The 18,475-nt window shown below is 54.9% G+C and overlaps 1 protein-coding gene across 3 annotated transcripts in view; it reads right to left on the bottom strand.

Annotated features, from left to right (window-relative positions):
* HDAC4 (histone deacetylase 4) overlaps positions 1–3,993 on the bottom strand; it is a 115,916-nt gene extending 111,923 nt beyond the window's left edge. For all 3 annotated transcript variants that reach the window (XM_051998578.1, XM_051998577.1, XM_051998579.1), the window contains exon 1: positions 3,894–3,993. The gene's annotated coding sequence lies outside the window, so the exon portion shown is untranslated. The remainder of the gene's footprint in view (positions 1–3,893) is intronic.
* Between the last annotated feature and the right edge of the window lie 14,482 nt (positions 3,994–18,475).

The raw sequence follows: 18,475 nt of genomic DNA, 5'->3' as shown, positions 1-18,475 counted from the left end.
TGGATCAGCCTAACCTGAGAAGACTCAGGAGCGTGAATACGGAGCTAGGGAGCTTAAATCCTGGGTCTGTGCCGAGTGTTGGCTAAGTCCCTATCCTTCTCTGGGCCTCCCTTTCCCCCTCTGTACGACAGGGAGGGCGGAGCGTGGCCCCCCTCGCACACGAGTGGCTTCAGGCACAACACCTTCCCTCAACTGATGTTTATGATCAGAGGAGGCTGGGTATACAGTAAGTGCTTAATAAATGTCTAAAGATCCCTGCTCCTCCAGGGGCTCCCATCTCTCTGCAGCTGGACAGCTCCAAAGTGGGCCAAAGGGGCTGGATCCCCCAGAGGACAGGCCGGGAGCTGGAAGGCCGTCTAACTGGGGGGTCTGGGGTGGGGCATTTCCGAGTCTCCGCTGACAGAGGAGGAGCCGGGTGCTCAGGGTCACCGGCCCGGCATGGGTCTACAGCAAGATCCGAATCCACGTCTTCCCCACTCCCGCTCCACTGCCCTATCCGGCCGCTCCAATCTCCTCATTTGACAGGGAAAGAAACCGAGGCCCCAAGATGGCGGCGTCGGCCCCGCGGCCTCGCAGCCGTGGGGGCCGAGGGTGCAGCCGTTTTCAATAGAAAACAGCATGGATGGCTTCGCCATGGCGAGAACATGTTGCTTCTGTTGTGGAAATTAAGCCGGCACCGAGTCTCATTTCCTTCTGCACCCACCCCCCGCATCAAAGGCTTCGCCTTCAAAGCCCAAACCTCCCAACGGCCGAGGAGGCCCCCGCAGGCACGGGGCCGTGGAGAACGGCGACGGCGTCGGCCCGGGCCCGAGGGGCCGCGGGGTCAGCGCCCTCCCCGGCCGACGGCGGCGGGGTCCGGCGGCGAGCCCTTCCTTCCCCTCCGGGCGGCTGCTGGCGAGGGGGGGCCGGGCCATGTGTTCCCCATCACAGACCCAGAATTCCCTGCTGCTGCCAGCCTTCGCCGAGTTTCTGGCCTCGGAGGAGCAGGACATTTTTAGCCTGGATCGGCAGAGCCGTTCTCCTGCTGACCATACAAAATGATCTCCTGCTCAGGCATGTCGGGCCGCAGCTGCTCCGCGCTCCCGGCCTCCCCAGACCCTCCCTCCGCCAGGACGCAGCCTCGCCTGCCTTGGCCGGATGAGGCAGGAGCAGGGTGGCCTGCTAGGCCGGGCTTCTGGCCCCGGACTCGAGCGGCCAGGGCTGGAAGGCCCTTTGGGGCGCGAGCGCGGGCCCCTTCCCCGCCGGGGGAGGGGAGGGCTCCTGCGGCTCCCTCTGTGGCAGGGATCTGCTCTCTAAAACAAAAGCCTAGAAGCCAGATCCAAGTCTTGAGCAAAATCGAAGGCATGAAAATACTTCCTTTCCTCCCACACATATTTGAGCTCTCGGGTGTCACGGATTCAAGGCAGGATCTGGAGCACATGAGGGATCAGAGAACTTTCAGAAAGTCTAATCCGGAGGAGCCCGGAGGGGGCCCCTGCAGCTCCATCGGGGGGCCCCCGTGGGGCCCGGGGGAGGGGGGCCAAGGGCCCGCTCCCATCTTTAGCCCACCCCCAAATCTCCAACTGCCAAAAGTTCTGACTGGGTGGCATTTTGCATTTCCAATTATAATCGAGTAAACGTGTTACCATAGCTACGGCAAAATGCTGCCATAACTTTTGTTGCCTCGTAATTGCGGCGGTGACTATTTGCACACATGCAGCTGAGTTTCCTTATCCCATCCCACCCCCCAACACACACACACACACACACACACACACACCCCTCCCCCACGAAGTTTGGGGCTCAGAAACCACAACAGCGGCGTGGACTCCAAAGCCCCTCCAATAAGGCCCGGAATTATCAGAAACAATTACAAGTCCAGGAAGCGCCTGGCGCGATCCTATTACAAAAGGGGGTGGGGGAGGCCAGGCGGCAGCCACTCCTGCACCGGCTGACAGGCAGGGCCGGCTGGGGGGAGGCCCGGGTTTGTTTACTTCGGCCAAAGCCTGTTTTCCTTACGGGCACCGGGCTCTCGCTGCATCTGGGGGGCTTGCGGTCTGACCGGATCCGCCCTGGGGGCGAGGGGGGGCGGCAGGCGATGGGGATGCTGCCGGGGCCGCGCTCCCTACCCAGAAGCAGCAGGCATTTTTTTTTTCGCTAGGCAATTAGGCTGGTCTCTGTAGTCGTGCAATTAAGATTTAGTTAAGAAAGTCATTAGTTGAAAATAACTTAAGTTTAATTTCGCCAAAGCTTTATTTGAAAATTGTGTCACAGCAGGTCAATTTCCAGGCACCCAATAAAGGAAGCTCCCCTTCGGGAGCGGAGTTATTAGGGACTGTTGCTGGGCCTTGCTGGCGAGGCAGGCCCTTCCCCGCGCCCTTCCCCGCGGCCGCCCGCCCGCCAGCTCTCCAGCGAGTGGGGCGGCCGGCGGGTCTGCGGCCCGAGGAGATAAGAGATAAGTCTCCTCTCGTTTCGCCTCGGGTTTGTGCAACGCCGCCCGCCGAGCTCCGAGAATATCATCGGAGCCAGCACCATCCCCGGGCTGGGAAAGCCGTGCAGAGAGCAAGCCAGGCGGGCCTGCCAGGCAAGCCGAGCCGCCCTCGGAGCCGGCCTGGATCGGGCTGCGGCGGCCCTTCCGCTCCGGCTGGCGGCTCGGCCCCCGGGAAGCCTCAGTTTCCCAGGGTGGGGGGACGGAGCCCAGCTGCACGGTCTCCGGGTCCCCCGCAGCTCAGCCGAGGAGCCTTCCCCTGGATTCTGGGCCCTGGCACAGGGATGGATTCCGCTGCAGAGACTCCAGCCAGGGTCCCTCCTTTTTTCCATTCCGACAAAATTAAGCCTCAAAACTGCAGTTTCTTATTGTGGGTTGAGCTCCCCTCCCTCCGCCGCCACCCCCCCCAAGCCGCATCAAAGCTCTTAACTCCGCACCCCCAGGGGGGGTCCCCAGGAGGCAGCCAGGATCCCGGAGGATGGGTCAGCCAGACGCTCGCCGCTCTGCAGTGTGGGGCAGGGCGAGAGAGCGGCAAGGCCTCCCCATTTGCAACCTCCTTCCTCGGCGCCCCCCCCAACACACACACATACACACACGCCAAACCAAACCGGTTTGGGGAGCCCACGCCAGGCAGCCAGTTACCTATCTCCGTCCTCAATCTGCCCCGAGCTTCAGGCTCGATCTCAGCAGTCCCACCGACCCCCCAACTCCCCGACGCTATGACAGGGGACGGGCTGGGGGCAGGGGCCCCCCAAACCACAACGGGCACCACCCGGGGGCCGGGGGCACCGATCCAGGGTGGGGGCTCACTGAATTGTAAAATCACCCCATGCTCAGCACGGCGGGGAGGGGGCTGGAGGAGGGGGCCGGGGGAGCCCCCTCTCCAAGCAGGATGCTCTCCAACCTGCTGGCGCAGCAGCAGCCGCTGCCGCCAGGAGAGGGCCGGCCCGGGAAGGGACCGTGGGGGGCTGGGGGCCCCACTGCAGGGTTGGGACCGAGCTGCCCGAGTCATCGCAGGAACCCCAGAAAGACGAGGAAACGGGGGAGATCCGGGGCCGGGGAGGTGGCGACGATGACAAGCTCAGGGCAAGGGACCTCGGGGCGCAGGTCTGCGGGAGGGGGCAGGGGGATGACAAGTGGGGGGAGATCAACAGAAGGACCCGCGGCTGGGGGGAGGGGGTTGATGGAATCTCCGTTGGTGGGGGGGGACGCGGGGACTGGGGAGGGGCCTCGGGGCGGGGAGGGGGGGAGGGTGTCCGTCCCGGGCCGGGCTCTGTCTGTCTCTGTCTCTCTGTCTGTCTCTCTGCCGTCCGTCTGACCGTTTGTCTGTCTCGGGGGAGGGGACGGCAGCGCGGGGCCCGGCCCGGCGTGGGCACGGGGCGGAGGCGGAGGCGGACAATGGCCCGGGCGGCTGCCCTGCACTTACCGGGGCGGGCTCCGGGGCGGCGGCCGTGGCTCGGGCATCGCCTCCCTCTGGGGCCGCATCTCCCCGGGCGGGCCGGGCCCGGGGCGGCGCTCGGAGCGGCGGCGACGGCTCCGGGCTCCGGGATTGGGGCTCGGAGCGGGCCGGGCCGGGCTGCGGAGGCGGCGGCGGTGGCGGGGCTGGGGCGCTCGGGCACTGGCTCGCTCCCCACCTCGGCGGCGACGGCGGCCCCACAACCTCCCTCCTCATTCACAAAAAATTGACCCACGTTGAACCAGGAGGCTCGGGCCCCCCCCACCACGCCGCGCGCCCATAGGCCGCCTGCGCTGTCCATCAGAGGCCACGGCCCCGCCCCCGCCGCCCGCAGCCCGCCGTCTATTGGCCCCCACGGGCTTGCGTCACCTCCCCCTCGCCGCCCCTCCCTCCGCCCGGAGTCCTAAGGAAGCGCTCGTCAATTACGGTTCGGCCCCGCCCCTCCAAGGGCACCTTTACGCTCTCCCATTGGACAACTCAGGGAAGCGGGGCACCACCCAGGTCGCTCCCGCCCCTCTCCCGAAAGCCAAAGGACCCGACGCGAAGACGGAGCGCCGACTAACCCCTCCCCTTAGAGGCACGTCCAGGAGCCTATTGGCTAGAGCGGCTGCCCGTCGGGAGCGCGAAGCTCTGGCCCCGCCTCCTAGCGCCGACCCGCGGAGCCAGGGTAGGGGGGCGCGCGCGCGCAGGATGAAGGAGAAAAGCGGCAGAGGGCACGTCGGGCCAGGCCGAAAGACTAAACCCACACCAAGCGCGGGGGCAGGGGGCGGGGTGAAGGGGCCCGACGGGCCGGGAGCTCCAACTCTGAAGAACCGTTAAACCGGCCGTGGCCGCCATCTTGGGGCAGGGCCTGAGGGTCACGTGGCTCGGCCATGCGCGCGCCCCCCTCTCGTGCGTTTGCGGTGGGGGGGGTGCGTAAGGAAGGGGGAAGTCGGGCGGGCGAGTGGGTAGGCGCTGCTCAGTGCGCAAGCGCGGCCCAGCCTTGGGATGCAGGAGCGCCCCCTCCTGGGTCGGCCCTTCCCCCCCCAGCCCCGCCTTCTCACTCAGCTGTTTCTGCCAGAGCACAGAGTGCAGGACTTGGTCCCGAGGTCACACAAGCGCGCTGGGTTCGAGAGTCCTAGCAGCCTCGTTTCTGTCTGCTGACCCTCCGAACCCGTCTAGCCCAGACCCCTGATTAGCCCAGACCCCTGAGGTCTGGGAAACTGAGGCAATGAGTGGGAAAGGGACTAGACAGGTGCGGAGGCCTCGAATGAACCCCTCCCCCCAACGTCGGGTGGGGGAGGGGAGGGATTTGTCCAAGATCACCCCAAGCGGGCTCAGCCAGACCTGGCGCCCACTCACGGAAAAGGCCCCAGCCGGAGGCGGAAGCCCCTGCTCTGCTCAGAGGCAGGAGCCGGCCCTCCAGGAGGTCCCGGCCCGACGTGTACGGGGAGGGGCGAAGGCAAGGCTAGAGCCAGGTCCGAAGGGATGAGAATCGGAGGCTCCCGGGGCAGAAGTGGCCGCCCGGGGGGGGGGGGGGGGGGCAGCATCCCAGAGAATCCCGGGATGTGGAGGTGGGGAAGCCGGGTCTCTGCCTCCACACCCGGGGGGTCCGGGCACAAAGCGCCAGAACTTGGGCTGCCCCTCCCATGCCGCAGTCCCCCAGGCACAGGCCCCACCAAGCACTACCTGGGGGATGGGGGTTGCGGGAACCTGCCCCCGAGAGCTCTCCCCCAGTGGCCGGGCTGCCTTCTGGGGCGCCCCCCGGAGGAGGACCTGAATCGGAGCAGAGCGGGAGCCTCTTCCAAAGCCCACACAGGTCTGAGCGTCTGAGGCACCGAGGGGGTCAAGAAGCCCCGACTCCCCGTCCTAAGTGCCAGGCTCGTGCCAGCCCCGCCGATGCGCAGATAAAAGGCAGCCCTGCCTTGGAGGCGCTTACAGGCTAGTCCGGGGAAGAGCCTGGCCGGCCTCCCCGGGGACGGGAGGTTAGCTGGGCAGCGCCTCCCCACAGAACGCCCTCCCAGCCTCTGCCGAGCTCCCCCTCCCTTAGTCCTGGAGCCTCAGCAGCGAAAGCCAGGAAGCCTAAAGCAGGGGCAGCTGCCGACGCCCTTGGAGCCCAGACTCCGGCCTTGAAGGCCCAGTCCCTGGGGGACTTTGGGCTGGCCCTCGATTCAGTCCTCCCGGCCTCTGCTTGCTCATCTGTGAAATGGAAGGTTGGAGGCCGCCTCTCCATCCCCCAGTTTTTTCCGAATCCAGGCTAAGTAATGAGGACTCGCCTTTCCGTAGCCCTTTACAAAGGCCAGCCCCCCCCTGCCCCCAATTCCAGCACCTGGCTTCGGTGCCCAGCCTGCTCTGGATGTTTGGCCCCCGGGGTCTCCCCTATTCGATGGGAAGCAGCACAGGGACTGTCTTCTTGGCCATATTTGTATCCTCAGAGCTTAGCGCAGTGCCTGGCACATAGTAGGTGCTTAATCAGCGCTAGCTGCTGTGGTGGAGGCAGGGAGGTAGGTAAGTGGCTGCCGTAGCAGACAAACAAGAGGCTCCGACGGGGAAATTGGATCTTGTGACAAGCAGGGGAAGCAGGGTGGGGAGAGGAGCCCCGTGCCCTTCCCAGGTGGGCTGCCACAGGCCATGGACACTGGGCTCATCTCCAATTTCAAATGGAGGAAGATTGAGGAGGGGGAAGCCGGGAAGGAGGGGCTGAGTCCAGGAAGGAGCCGAGGAAAGACTGGGTGGCCGGCATTGAAGGGGACCTGCCCTCGAGGAGCACCCTCTTGCCGCCTCTGCCACAGGCACACGGGCTTCCCAGAGCCCAGCCTCTCTTGCCGGCCTTTTCCGTAAATATCCCTTGGAAAAAGCTAATGGCTTTAAAGTGTTTCTCAGAGATCTGGGAGATAGCGATGGGTAAGTGATATCAAAGGGCTAATGACCAGAGAATTCTGTGGAGCGACCCCCCAGACAGAGGCTGAGACAACAGCCTTACGGGCCTGCTGCCCCCAGGGGGCCCCTCGGACCCTGACCCTGCAGAGGGCTCTGCAGAGGACAAGTCCAAAGTCTTGCTACAGCTGCAAGTCCCTTTCCCCCAAAAGGGGCCCAGGACCCTCCGAGCAGGCGGAGCAGGGGCCAGGTTGCCCCGGGCCCCAGGACCCTCCGAGCAGGCGGAGCGGGGGCCAGGTTGCCCCGGGCCCCAGGACCCTCTGAGCAGGCGGAGCGGGGGCCAGGTTGCCCCCCTCCTCCCAGACTCCAGGCCTCTGGGCTGCTGGCTGCTTGACATTTGCGGGCTTGGTTCACTCCCTTTGTGGCGGCTGCTCGAAAATCCCCAGGTCTGGTTCGTGCAAAGCTGCTCTTGGTCTGGAGCAGGGAATTAGGGCCGGCAGAGACCCTCGGTGCTCACAGAGGAGAGGAGCTGTTGTCATTGATTGAGCCCAACACAGGAAACAGTAGGAAAACAGAAGCGTGCTGGGGAAGGCTCCTTTTCTCTTCCATGTCATGTTAGAAGTGCTTTACTGACACTTGTCATTCTGGGGCTTTTTCTGAAACGGTTCCCACTGTCTGTGCTTTGCTAATGATACCTTTGCCACAGGTGTATCATCTTACATGGGAGACACTTCCTCACCGTTATCTCGGTGGGGGCTCGGGGGGCCCAGGCAGGCAGACAGAAGAAGGGCCCCTCCCTCGAGGCGGGGCTGGGCCGGGACCTTCAGAGGTGTAGAGTGGCGCTCCCTTCATCCGGGCGCCCGGGCCCATCTTCATCCTGGAAAGTTCCCTCTGCCCTGGGGTCCCCTGCCTCTGTCCGGTGGGGGAGGGGCCTCTCCTCCCTGCCCCCTTCTCAGCCTCCTTTGGTGCATGTTCTCCAGTAGCCTGTGAGTCCTGTCTTTCGCCTCTCTCTGTGTCCTAGCACTTAGGCCCGGCCCATAACAGGCCTTAATAAACGTTTATTGACCAACTGCTTCCCATTTTTGTAAGGAAGCTTTCCCATCCACCAGCCCCTTACTATAGGGAGGAGGAGGAGGTGGCGGCAGACATGGTGTCATCCGGTGGGGGCCGGGGTGGGGACTGTGCCTCCCTGGGGTCCAGACGCGCTCTCCAGGAACCTGCGACTTGTGGGGTTGAATGGGAAGAATACAGAGAACGACTGCGAAGGTTTCGTGGGTGCCCCCAAATGCCACCCCTGGCCAAGGGCACCTCTCCGCCAGCCCACAGTGTTAGGGGAAGCTCTACGGCCCTCCGGGGCCTTTGGCAGCTTCTCCTGCCATGGCTGCTTTGGGCCCCTCCCTGGTCTCCCTCTCGGCACCCCCCCCCCCCGAAGGTTGCCCTGGAGCCGTCCTGAGCCCGGGTCCCTGGGCTGACCCTCTTCAGTTCCTTTGCCAGCTGCCCGGGGGCCCTGCACCCTCCATCCTCTGGATGCCCTCCAGATGTGGGCTGACCTGGCCCGAGGATTCCGGGACTGCCGCCTCTTGCTTCCTGGAAGCAGCCCCAGATCTCATTAGCTTCCCTAGCTGCCATATCACGTTCCATAGTTTTAGGGAGACGGCGCTCCAAGAAGACTTTCCTTTTGCCCCCTTGAAAGGCCGTGTGATTCAGTTCAGGGCATCAAAGTCTCTGCATCTTCCCTCTGTCATCCAGCTGTCGGTGCAACCTCCCAACGGCCCCTGCCCCCCACCCCCACCCCCAGTTACTGCTCTGAGCCCGTCTGGTCTGGAGGATCCTGACTTATCAAATGAGGGTGTTAGAAGATGCCAGATCCCCCAACCCCCCAGGCCTCCTCTAGCTCCAGGCCTCTGAGCCCAGGAACAATGCAGGAGGCTTCTGTGCCCGGCTTTATCCGGCCCCCGGACAGAGGCGTCCGTCAGCCTGGCGGTCTGCAGTGCCGAGCCCAGCCCCCTGTGGGGCTGCCCTGGAGACCCGCTGCCGAGGTGCCACGGGGCACGAGGGACTGTCGTCCTTCGCCCTTCAGCCAGGTCGGAACCCGTCTCTCCGGATCATCTTCACAATCGTCAGAGGCTCTGCTCAGGGCCAGACCCACAGTATTCTCCCGACTGACCAGTTTGGTGACCCCATCGCAGGAGGGCCCGAGGTCAGGCTGGTACGAACTGGGCTCCGTGACGTCACGCCGGCCCTCGCTCGCCTCGGGGCCCCTTTCCGCAGGGTCGGGCCCTCAGCGGCCTTCCCAGCAGCTGCGTTAGTATTTGCTGAGAAATGAAAGTCAGGCTGCCCAGCCTGCACTCCGTGGGGGGCCTTCTCCCATCCCGCGGGCACCGCCCCTCTCCCGACCGAGATCTTTCCCATCTGCCCTTCCCCCGGGCCCGGCTCCTTCGCCGTTGGCTGCGCTGGGGCCAGAGGACTAGAATCCAAAGGCACCTGACAAACAAGGCTGCAGCCACGTCACCTCCTATTGTCTCAGACAAGGGAGAGATGTGATTGTCTTGGGTGCCATTTCTTCTCCCCATTTGCTCACCCGGCTCTATCTGACAAATTGAATTTGATTGTTAAAGGCTTCTTGTTGAGCCTGCTGGAAGCCACAGCCCCCCGCCCCCCTCCCCGGAGACCAGACTTTGGCGAAATGCAGCATCCTCAGGATCCCCAAAGAGCCAGGGGGCAGGGCCTGAGAGGAGGGGGAGGGATGGGTGCGGCCGGGGAGAGGGCAGCACACCCCTGCCAGACCTGGGAGCGGGCCAGGAAAACGTCTGGATCCCAGGCCGTGGATTAGAGATCAAGCGAGGAGCGGGGTTTTACCGGCGGGTCAGCAGCCCCTCGGCTCAGGCGGTCTCTCAGATATCGAGGGCAGGGGATAGATTATGGCCCGGGGAAGTGCTGGGCCCAGCTGGGAAGCCTCAGGTTCCCCATCCACGTTTGTATCCCCAGCACGCAGCCCAGCGCCTTGAACTTAGGAACTTAATCAGTTCTTTCTGCTTGATTGACTGATCTGATAAAGTGACTTTCAAACCAGCTGCCCCTGGAAGCCGGTCGGCGTCTCAGATGAGAGAATGCCTTCGGTGCCCTTTGCCACCACAAGAAAGCTCAGGGAGCGCGGGCCGCGAGCTCGCTCGGGACGGATCTCCGGTGGACATTCGGTTCCGGTTCTCGAGCGGCGGAGAGCCAGAGGATTTCCAAGATGCTTTGGCTGGCCCCAGATAAATGCCAGCCTCAGCCAGGCGTGCTCGCACACGCTCGTCACATGCATACGTTTGCACACAGCTCATCGTCCCCAGATGGTGAGCTCACACAGGGGAGGCAAACCCAAGGGTGTCAGAGAAGCCGAGATCTTTCAGAAAGCTCAGCACCTTTCCTGGGTGTGACGGAGGTGGCGTCCCCTTGGAGAATCCCACTTCCCTGGAACCTTTTCGACAAAAGTCTCCACCCACTAGACTCAAAGGTTCTCCAAATCACGCTTCCCTTAATTGCGAGGACTTAGCTGTCCCAAGCCTTCGGTCTCCTCATGGCGACCGGGGGCTCATTCGTTTTCCAGGTTGTCTGAAATTAGATGATTATCACCAGCATCCCTCATCCCTCTGGATGTGCTCTAGCAACTTTCACAGGTGATCTCAAACCCCAAATGTGAGCAATAAACCTCGGGATCTCCTGGATTCCAGAAAACTTCATCAGCTCCAACCCACTACTGCAGAAAGGGCGAAATATTCCACTGGACTGAGGGTAGATTCCATGGGGCCGCCATTGTGATTTTCTTAAAACCTAAGTCTGACCGGGCTGCTTTCACCACAAGAAGCTTATCTGAAACGGTCAAAGGATATGAACAGACAAGTTTCAGATGAAGAAATTAAAACCATTTCTAGTCATAGGAAAAATCACTATTGATTAGAGAAATGCAAATGAAGACAACCACTTCTCAAATTGGCAAACATGACAAGAAAAGATGACCAATGTTGGAAGGGATGTGGGAAAACTGGGACACTGATACATTGTCGGTGGAACTGTGAAATGATCCAACCATTCCAGAGAGCAGTTTGGAACTATGCTCAAAGGGCTAGCAAAATGGACATCCCCTTTGACCCAGCAGTGTCTCAATAGAGCCCGATAGGGCCTGTATCACAAAGAGATATTAAAGAAGGGAAAGGGACATGTGCCCAAATGTCTGTGGCAGCCTGATTTCAGAGAGGCCTGGAGAGACTCACATGAACTGATGCTGAGTGAAATGAGCAGAACCAGGAGATCACTGTACACGGCAACAACAAAATTATACAATGATCAGTTCTGATGGACGGGGCTCTCTTCAACATTGAGATGATTCAGGCCAGTTCCAACTGTCTTGTGATAAAGATGGGAGCCATCTGCACCCAGAGAGGACTGTGGGAACTGAGAGTTGTTCACAACAGAATATTTTTACTTTTTTGTTGTTATTTGCTTGCATTTTGTTTTCTTTCTCATTTGTTTCTTTTTTGATCTGATTTTCTTGCTCAGCATATTTGTGAAAATATATATAGATAAGTTCCCCTAGACAAGCAAGGGGAGAGAGTGGAGGAAAGGGAGGGAAAAAATTAGAACATAAGATTATGTAAGGGTAAATGTTGAAAATTATCCATGTTTATATTTTTAAAATAAAAAGCTTTAATTAAAATTTTAACATACTACAAAAAAGAAGTTTATCTGGCTCCCTATCACTTCTGTTGAGTTTGTATAGCCTTTCACCACGTGGCCCCAAATTACCTTTCTAGTTTTGTTACAATTCAAAAACTCCCTTCAATAATATAAAGGCTACTAGAAAGCAGCACCAGTATGTAGAGTGTATGAGCTGGAGGCAGAAGATCTGAGTTCAAATCCAGTCTCTGATATTTATCAGCTTTGTGACCTTTAGCAAGTCACTTCTTTTTGCCTCAATTTACTCATGTATAAAATGGTGATAATAAAAGTATCCACCTCCCCAGAGTTGCTGTGAAAACCAAATGGGATTAATAGTTGTAAAAACAAACCTTAAAGAGATATATAAATGCTAATTATTCTTATTGTTATATTATGGTCCAATCCAACTGGTCTCATATTTGTAGAACTCCATTGTCCTCTCTTTCCAGGACTGGAAAGACCGGCTGCCCTGCATCCCCCCGCAGTAGAAACCCAGTGTTTCTACTGGGCTTATATCCCAAAGAGATCTTAAAGGAGGGAAAGGGACTCACATGTGCAAAAATGTTGGTGGCGGTCCTTTTTGTAGTGGTGAGAAACTGGAAGCTGAGTGGACGCCCATCAGTTGGAGAATGGCTGAATAAGTTACGGTATATGAATGTTACGGAATATTATTGTTCAGTAAGAAATGATGAGCTGGCTGATTTCAGAAAAGCCTGGAAAGATCCATATGAACTGATGCAGAGCGAAGTGAGTAGAGACAAGAGAGCATTGTACACAGTAACAAGAAGACTATCTGTTGTCAATTCTGATGGACTTGGCTCTTTTCAACAATGAGGTGACTCAAGGCAATTCCAGTATATTTGTGATGGAAAGTGCCATCCACATCCAGAGAGAGAACTATGGAGATTGAATGTGGATGGAAGTAGAGTATTTTTACCCTTTTTATTGTTATTTGTTTGTTTTTTCCTTTCTTTTGAAAGGATCCCCTTTTGATCTGATTTTTCTTTTGCACAGCATGATGAATATGGAAGTATGTTTAGAAGAAAGACACATGTTGAACTTACATTTGATTGCTTGTTGTCTTGGGGAACGGGGAGGAGAGGGAGAAAAATATGAAACACAAGGTTTTGCAAAAGTAGATGTTGAAAACTAGCTTTATATCTATTTGGAAAAAATAAAATACTATTAAAATAAAAAAAATGCTTTTTGATCAGTTGATTGATTAAAGTTCTTGCCTACCCAGCTCTCACTCTAGGCACATTAGGTCACCTATTTAGCTGCTTATTTAAAAAAACTGGGACCATGATGCACATACAAGCTGCTTCCTGAGGCTATTGGAGGAAAACTATATAGACCGCAAGACTTTATATCTATGGGCTAATTTTAGCCCACTAATATGATACTCCAGTGATTTCAGGAGGCTATAACATTTCATTATCAATTCGTTAACACCACCATAGTTTGGGTTTAGATTGACAATCAATGCATCTGCTGGAAGCTCTTACCCGTGGGATGCTGCAGGCTACGATGGCTCTTTCTACATAGCCTTCCCATCTCATTAGTTCTCAAGGACACTTCCTATAGTGATGAATCAGTGAAATCCACAGGTCCTTCACTGGAGAGAAAAGGAAAACTGAGGAAGAAACCCAGTTATCAAGGGATGGAAGGAAGCCAGAACCATGGTTAGAAAACCACATGTTGATGATGATGGACTACTTGGGAGAAGACCTTTGGAGAGCACCCCCAGTCCCTAGACAGGAGTTTATGGCTTAGTTTCTGATCTTAACTTGTAGATCCTAAATGGTGTAGCCTGGCCACTGGGAGCTCATTGTGGTCAGGATTTGTTTGGGCTCTGTCTTCGTAGCTCCAGCCCAGGATACAGTAGATTCATATTAAGATTTGCTTGAATCGCTAACTTTATTTGATAATTTCTCTAATTTCTGACTCTCCCCTGACCTAGAGCTTTGTGGAAACCAATAAATATCATCAGTTTCCTGTTCTCTTTTTATGGAAACCCAATAAAGATAGTGATCGCTTTTTTGGTTGCTTTTGGTTTTTTGTTAACCAAACAGAACTCCTGTGCCCCTCCCAGCTCAGTGCTAGAGAGTGATCTTAGAGAGCAGCCCCCAATGCTTAGTAACTCAGATTTTGGGGACCAGGTTCCTTCATCTCTTCACTAAAGCTATGGTATAGTGGGATGGTGCCTCCTCATGGCACTGAGCGAAGCAAGGGTAGAGGCGGGGAAAGGATCAGGAGTTCCTGTGGGCTTTGCCATTGGAGCCCAGATTTCACATTCCTGGCCAAGCTGGATAAGCTTTGAGGACAGACTTGGTGAGGGACCATGTATAAGAGTCAATGGGGTCAGCACTCAGTAACCCATAGCGTGTTCAGCATTTGAGGCCACAAGAGCTCTCAAAGACCATCTAACAAGTCATAGAAAACTTCGAATCAGCTTCATCCCTAAAAGCTGGATCCTGAGACCGGAGACATGAAGATGGGGGGAAACAGATGAGTGAATCATCCTTATTACATTTGTCAAGCCTTGTTAGTAGGCAGTGCTAGTCTAGGATTTATGCAAAGTATATATGACTCTTATAATATATACTCTGTAATACCCAGTGATTTAGGAGTTGGGTCATTGTAAGGAGTACTGTAGGGCACATTTTTATTTTTTTACTGAAATTAATTACTCCATTTTGATTTTGTGATTTTTACAATCTAATGTCCAATGTGACGTTAATTCTCTAAAAGCTTACTTTGTAAAGAGGAACACTAAGTTTCATTAAGAAATATATCAGACTTAAAGTAAACCCTTTTTTGGATTGCATCCAAAGATATTGATAAGTCAGTCAATCAGCATTAAGTAAACACCTACTATGTGCCAGGTATCAGGGTGAGGGTTGAAAGTACAAAGACAAAAAAAAATTATCTCCCTCTTTCAAAATATCCTCCCTGTTCATATATGTGTATGTGCACACACACACACACACACACACACACACACACACACACACATATATATACCTTACATATAGACACCCATTTTCTGACCTGGAGTCAGAAAGTTGAGTTCAAATCTGGCCTCTGACACTTCCTAACTGTGTGACACCAGGCAAGGCACTTGTTTTTGTCTCAGTTTTCTCATGTATAAAATGGGAATGATCAGCATCTCCCTCTCAGAATTCATGTGAGGATCAAGTGAGCTAAAAATTGTAAAGTGCCCGACACATAAGTGCTACATAAATGTTATACACACATACACATTATACACGGTATGAATATACATATGACCATATATATGATATCTATACATAATAGTAGAGACAAGACATAGAAAAATAAATCTATAAATGTAACTGGGGCAGGGGAAGTGATAGCTTTGGCAACAAAGTAGCAATAATCCTTCTCTTTTCATTTTTCCCTTTCTATCCCCAGCGCCTAGCACATAGTAGGTGGCCAAGCAACAGCTGTTTATTGACCAACTGCTTGTTTATAAGATGACTCCGCTTCTGAAGCTGACTCCCCGAGGTAAACCCAGATATGGCGAGTCGCCAGCACGCGGTCACTCTGCCGGACACACCCTTCTCCACCTGTCCACAGATGGTTGCCATGAGGAATCTGAAGCTCAGTGATCACCCCAGTCTCAGCTGTTTTCTTTGGGGGGAAAAAAGAAGCCCGGGGCTGTTGCTGACCTCCGGCTCTAACACTTCACATTCTGCAAATCCATTTTCACATGAAGAAGACAGGCTATGAAAACAGGCAATTAGTGTGTTTACTCACACTGCCCTGAGAGTCTGTTCTGGGTTGTAAATTGTGTTTAGTTTATTCTCAGAACTTCCAGGAAGAAAATGAGAAGCTAACCTTGTTCCCTTGTCCTCCCCAGAATTCTCCGGTCTGGTGGAGAGGAAAGCTGTTTCTATACAGAAAAAAACTAGAAGAGAAACCAGTGCAGATCACCGCATTTTGTTTAATCCAAGGCAATCAGAGAGGGAGGGCGTCAGCAATTCAGACGGAGGTTGAATTAAGAAGCAAAGATGGCTCAGAAGAAAGACTCAGGGGTGAAATATAGTTAAGGACCTAGCAGAGGAGAATGACCATCGGGCCAGTAACTGGCACAGGGGACAAGCTGGAGAAAGCTGAAGGAGAGAGAGTCTTGGGGCAGGGCTACTCGGGGGTGTCCGGAGAGGTGGAGAGTTCAAGGAGGTGGAGATGGAGCAGGGGCCCAAGGACTAAGAATCGCCACGGTTTGGGGCATTGGAGACAGTTGGAGGCAGTGGGTGGAGGGGCAGTTGTTGCAAAGGATTGAGAAGAGAAAATGGAAATGGAAAAAATGGAGCTGAGTCTTTGGGAGAGCTGAGCAGAGCCATAACATGAATAGCCAGATGACTGGGCAGGGCCGAGAGGAGGCTCTGAAAGCCGGCCTGAGTCTGGGATGTGCGGACGGGCAATCGGGAGGACCTCAGTGGGTGAGGAAGAATGGGACCGAGAGAAAGAGAAGCTCTGATTGATAGGGAGCATACATGAGAAGATAGTGAGCTCTCCGGCCATCGTTATCAGGAAGACCCGAGCCTAGACTAGACAGCATGTTCTCGGAGGGCTTCCCACGACAGGAGAAAGAGCAGTGCTGAGGGAAGGGCACACTGTGTGCAGGGGGTGGAAGCTGAAGCTGTGTATCAAGAGCTGTCCCAAAGTGGAAGGGGAAGGGGGTGCTGAGGGTCCCCCTCCCCAGACATCCTCAGGCTGGATGACTCCTTGTTGGGTGTAAATGGACAGTTGGGAATGGTTGAAGACCTATTTCAACATTCCATGACTTCCTTGGGGGAGTGCCATTGTAACATCCTACAGATGTAGAGCTGGAAAGGACCTTGGAGGCTATCTAGTCTATCTTTTACAGACAGGGAAACTGAGGGAGGCTCAGAGATGATAAGAGTTTGTCCACAGTCATACATGTCCAATCAGGATTTGGGTCCTGACCCTCGGGTGCCAAACGGAGCACTTCTTCCACTGAACAACACCGCCTCCTATGAAAGGGAAAATCAGCCTCAGACACTTAACACTCACTAATTGTGTGATCCTGGGCAAGATACTTAACCCCAATTGCCTTGCAAAAAGAAAGAAAAAGAAAGGGAACATCCAAATGTCATGCATTTTGATATTGGTAATTTGTTTTTTTCTAAAAGTAGGACACATTTTAATTTAAAATGTGGCCCACAGTAATGCAGCGTTTCCTTTGCTCTCATTGAAAGCCTCCATTCCATGGCCACAGTCCAAGGATGACGGGGACGGCGGGCTGGAGAAGAGCAAATGCTCACCTGCCGAGCGCTTTCGAGGCAAGGATTGGCCGAGCCTCTCGGACACCCTGTGTTCTCATTCTCATCTTACTGGTGAGAGACAGGTGAGTGAAGTCATGGGCAGAAACATGGCAGCGGGCTGAAGTGATTTACACCGACCATCCATATACTGAAATCCCCTTAGGAAACACTGGATGGATGGATGGATAAATGGATGGATGGAAGGATGGAAGGATGGATGGAAGGATGGATAGATGGATAAATGGATGGAAGGATGGACTTAGATTGAGGTTCATAATGTAACATTTACTTAGTTCAGTCTTTCAAAGGATCATCCCACCTGTGTTCACAATGAAGTCAGTTTTTCCAGGTCACAAAATCACAGGATTCTGAGGCTTTAGGAGGTACCTCTGTAGTGTGAATACCTCAAACCGGACCCCTCTGTAATATATCCAACAAATGGGCATCCGGCATTGTTTGAGGACAGACAGACCTCCATAGTGGGAGACAGGCCCGTCTCTGTGGGGATGACTTTCTCCTGACTTTGAGCCTTACTTTGCCTTCAGCTCCTCTCACACGGCTCCTGGTTCTCACTATCTTCTGGCCCAATCACGGTGCCTCTAGTCCCTCTTGTCCAGGACAACTTCAGATACTTGAGAACAGACCCCTTAGTCAGTTCTCTTGATGAAGTATCCAGAATTCTCTCAGATGCTTCTCCTTTCCCATCTTGGTTCTCTTCTCTGGACATACTCCCATTATCCATGTCCTTCCTAAGCGATGTTGCCAAGTATCAGACCCCAAAGCTAGATATTGTCTGAGTCAGGCCGAGGACTCCAGGGCTTTATTTTGTCCAGGCCTCGATGACAGGCTCCCCATCCTCCCCTGGGTAAGCTGGCCCTCCAGCTTCTTGCACGCCATCTGTAAACTTGATGAGCAAACCCCGACTTTGGGCCAAGTCACCTAGAAAAACATGAGACCGAAAAGCTCGGAACTCAGATCGAACCCTAGGCGCTCCCCGGAGACCTCTGGAGCTGGTGTTCAGCAGGCAGGTCAGCGGAGACAAGTCCCACAAAACTAGGTTCAGTTCTACAGTCTGATCAAATTTTACTTTATTCATGCAGAATCTATGAATCATGCAGAATCATGCAGATCCTAGAGAGCAGAGAACCAAATCAAAACCACCGGTGAAAACAAAGAGCGTTCTTCTAAGTTCAGGTTCTGAACTGTTCACTGGTGTTCACTGTACTCAGCGGGATGGGAAGGAAGATCGGTGCTGGCTAAAACTCCTCATGGAGTACACTCTAAAATCCTATTCGTGGGGATTTTGGCTGTGTGACCCTGAGCAAGCCACTTAACCCCAATTTGACTCAGTTTCTCATTGTAAAATGGGACATATTGGAGAAAGAAATAACAAATCATTCTAATATCTTTTTTTTTAATTTCCACCTAACAGTATTTTATTTTTTCCAATTATATGTAAAGATAGTTTCTAACATTAACTTTTATAAGATTTTGTGTTCTGAATTCTTTTCCCTCTCTCTTTCCCCCTCAGATTACAGGCAATCTGATATCGAATCATGTAAACACATTTTAAAAGAAGAATCAGAAAAAAGGGGAAAGTCTCTCTCTCTCTCTCTCTCTTTCTCTCTCTCTCTCTCTCTCTCTCTCACACACACACACACACACACAGAGCTCTGCTGTCAG

The sequence above is a fragment of the Antechinus flavipes genome, chromosome 4 (genome assembly GCF_016432865.1).
Source record: "Antechinus flavipes isolate AdamAnt ecotype Samford, QLD, Australia chromosome 4, AdamAnt_v2, whole genome shotgun sequence".
Classification (NCBI taxonomy): domain Eukaryota; kingdom Metazoa; phylum Chordata; class Mammalia; order Dasyuromorphia; family Dasyuridae; genus Antechinus; species Antechinus flavipes.
Note: the sequence above shows the minus strand (reverse complement) of the source record. Positions and strands in the feature narration are given on the sequence as shown.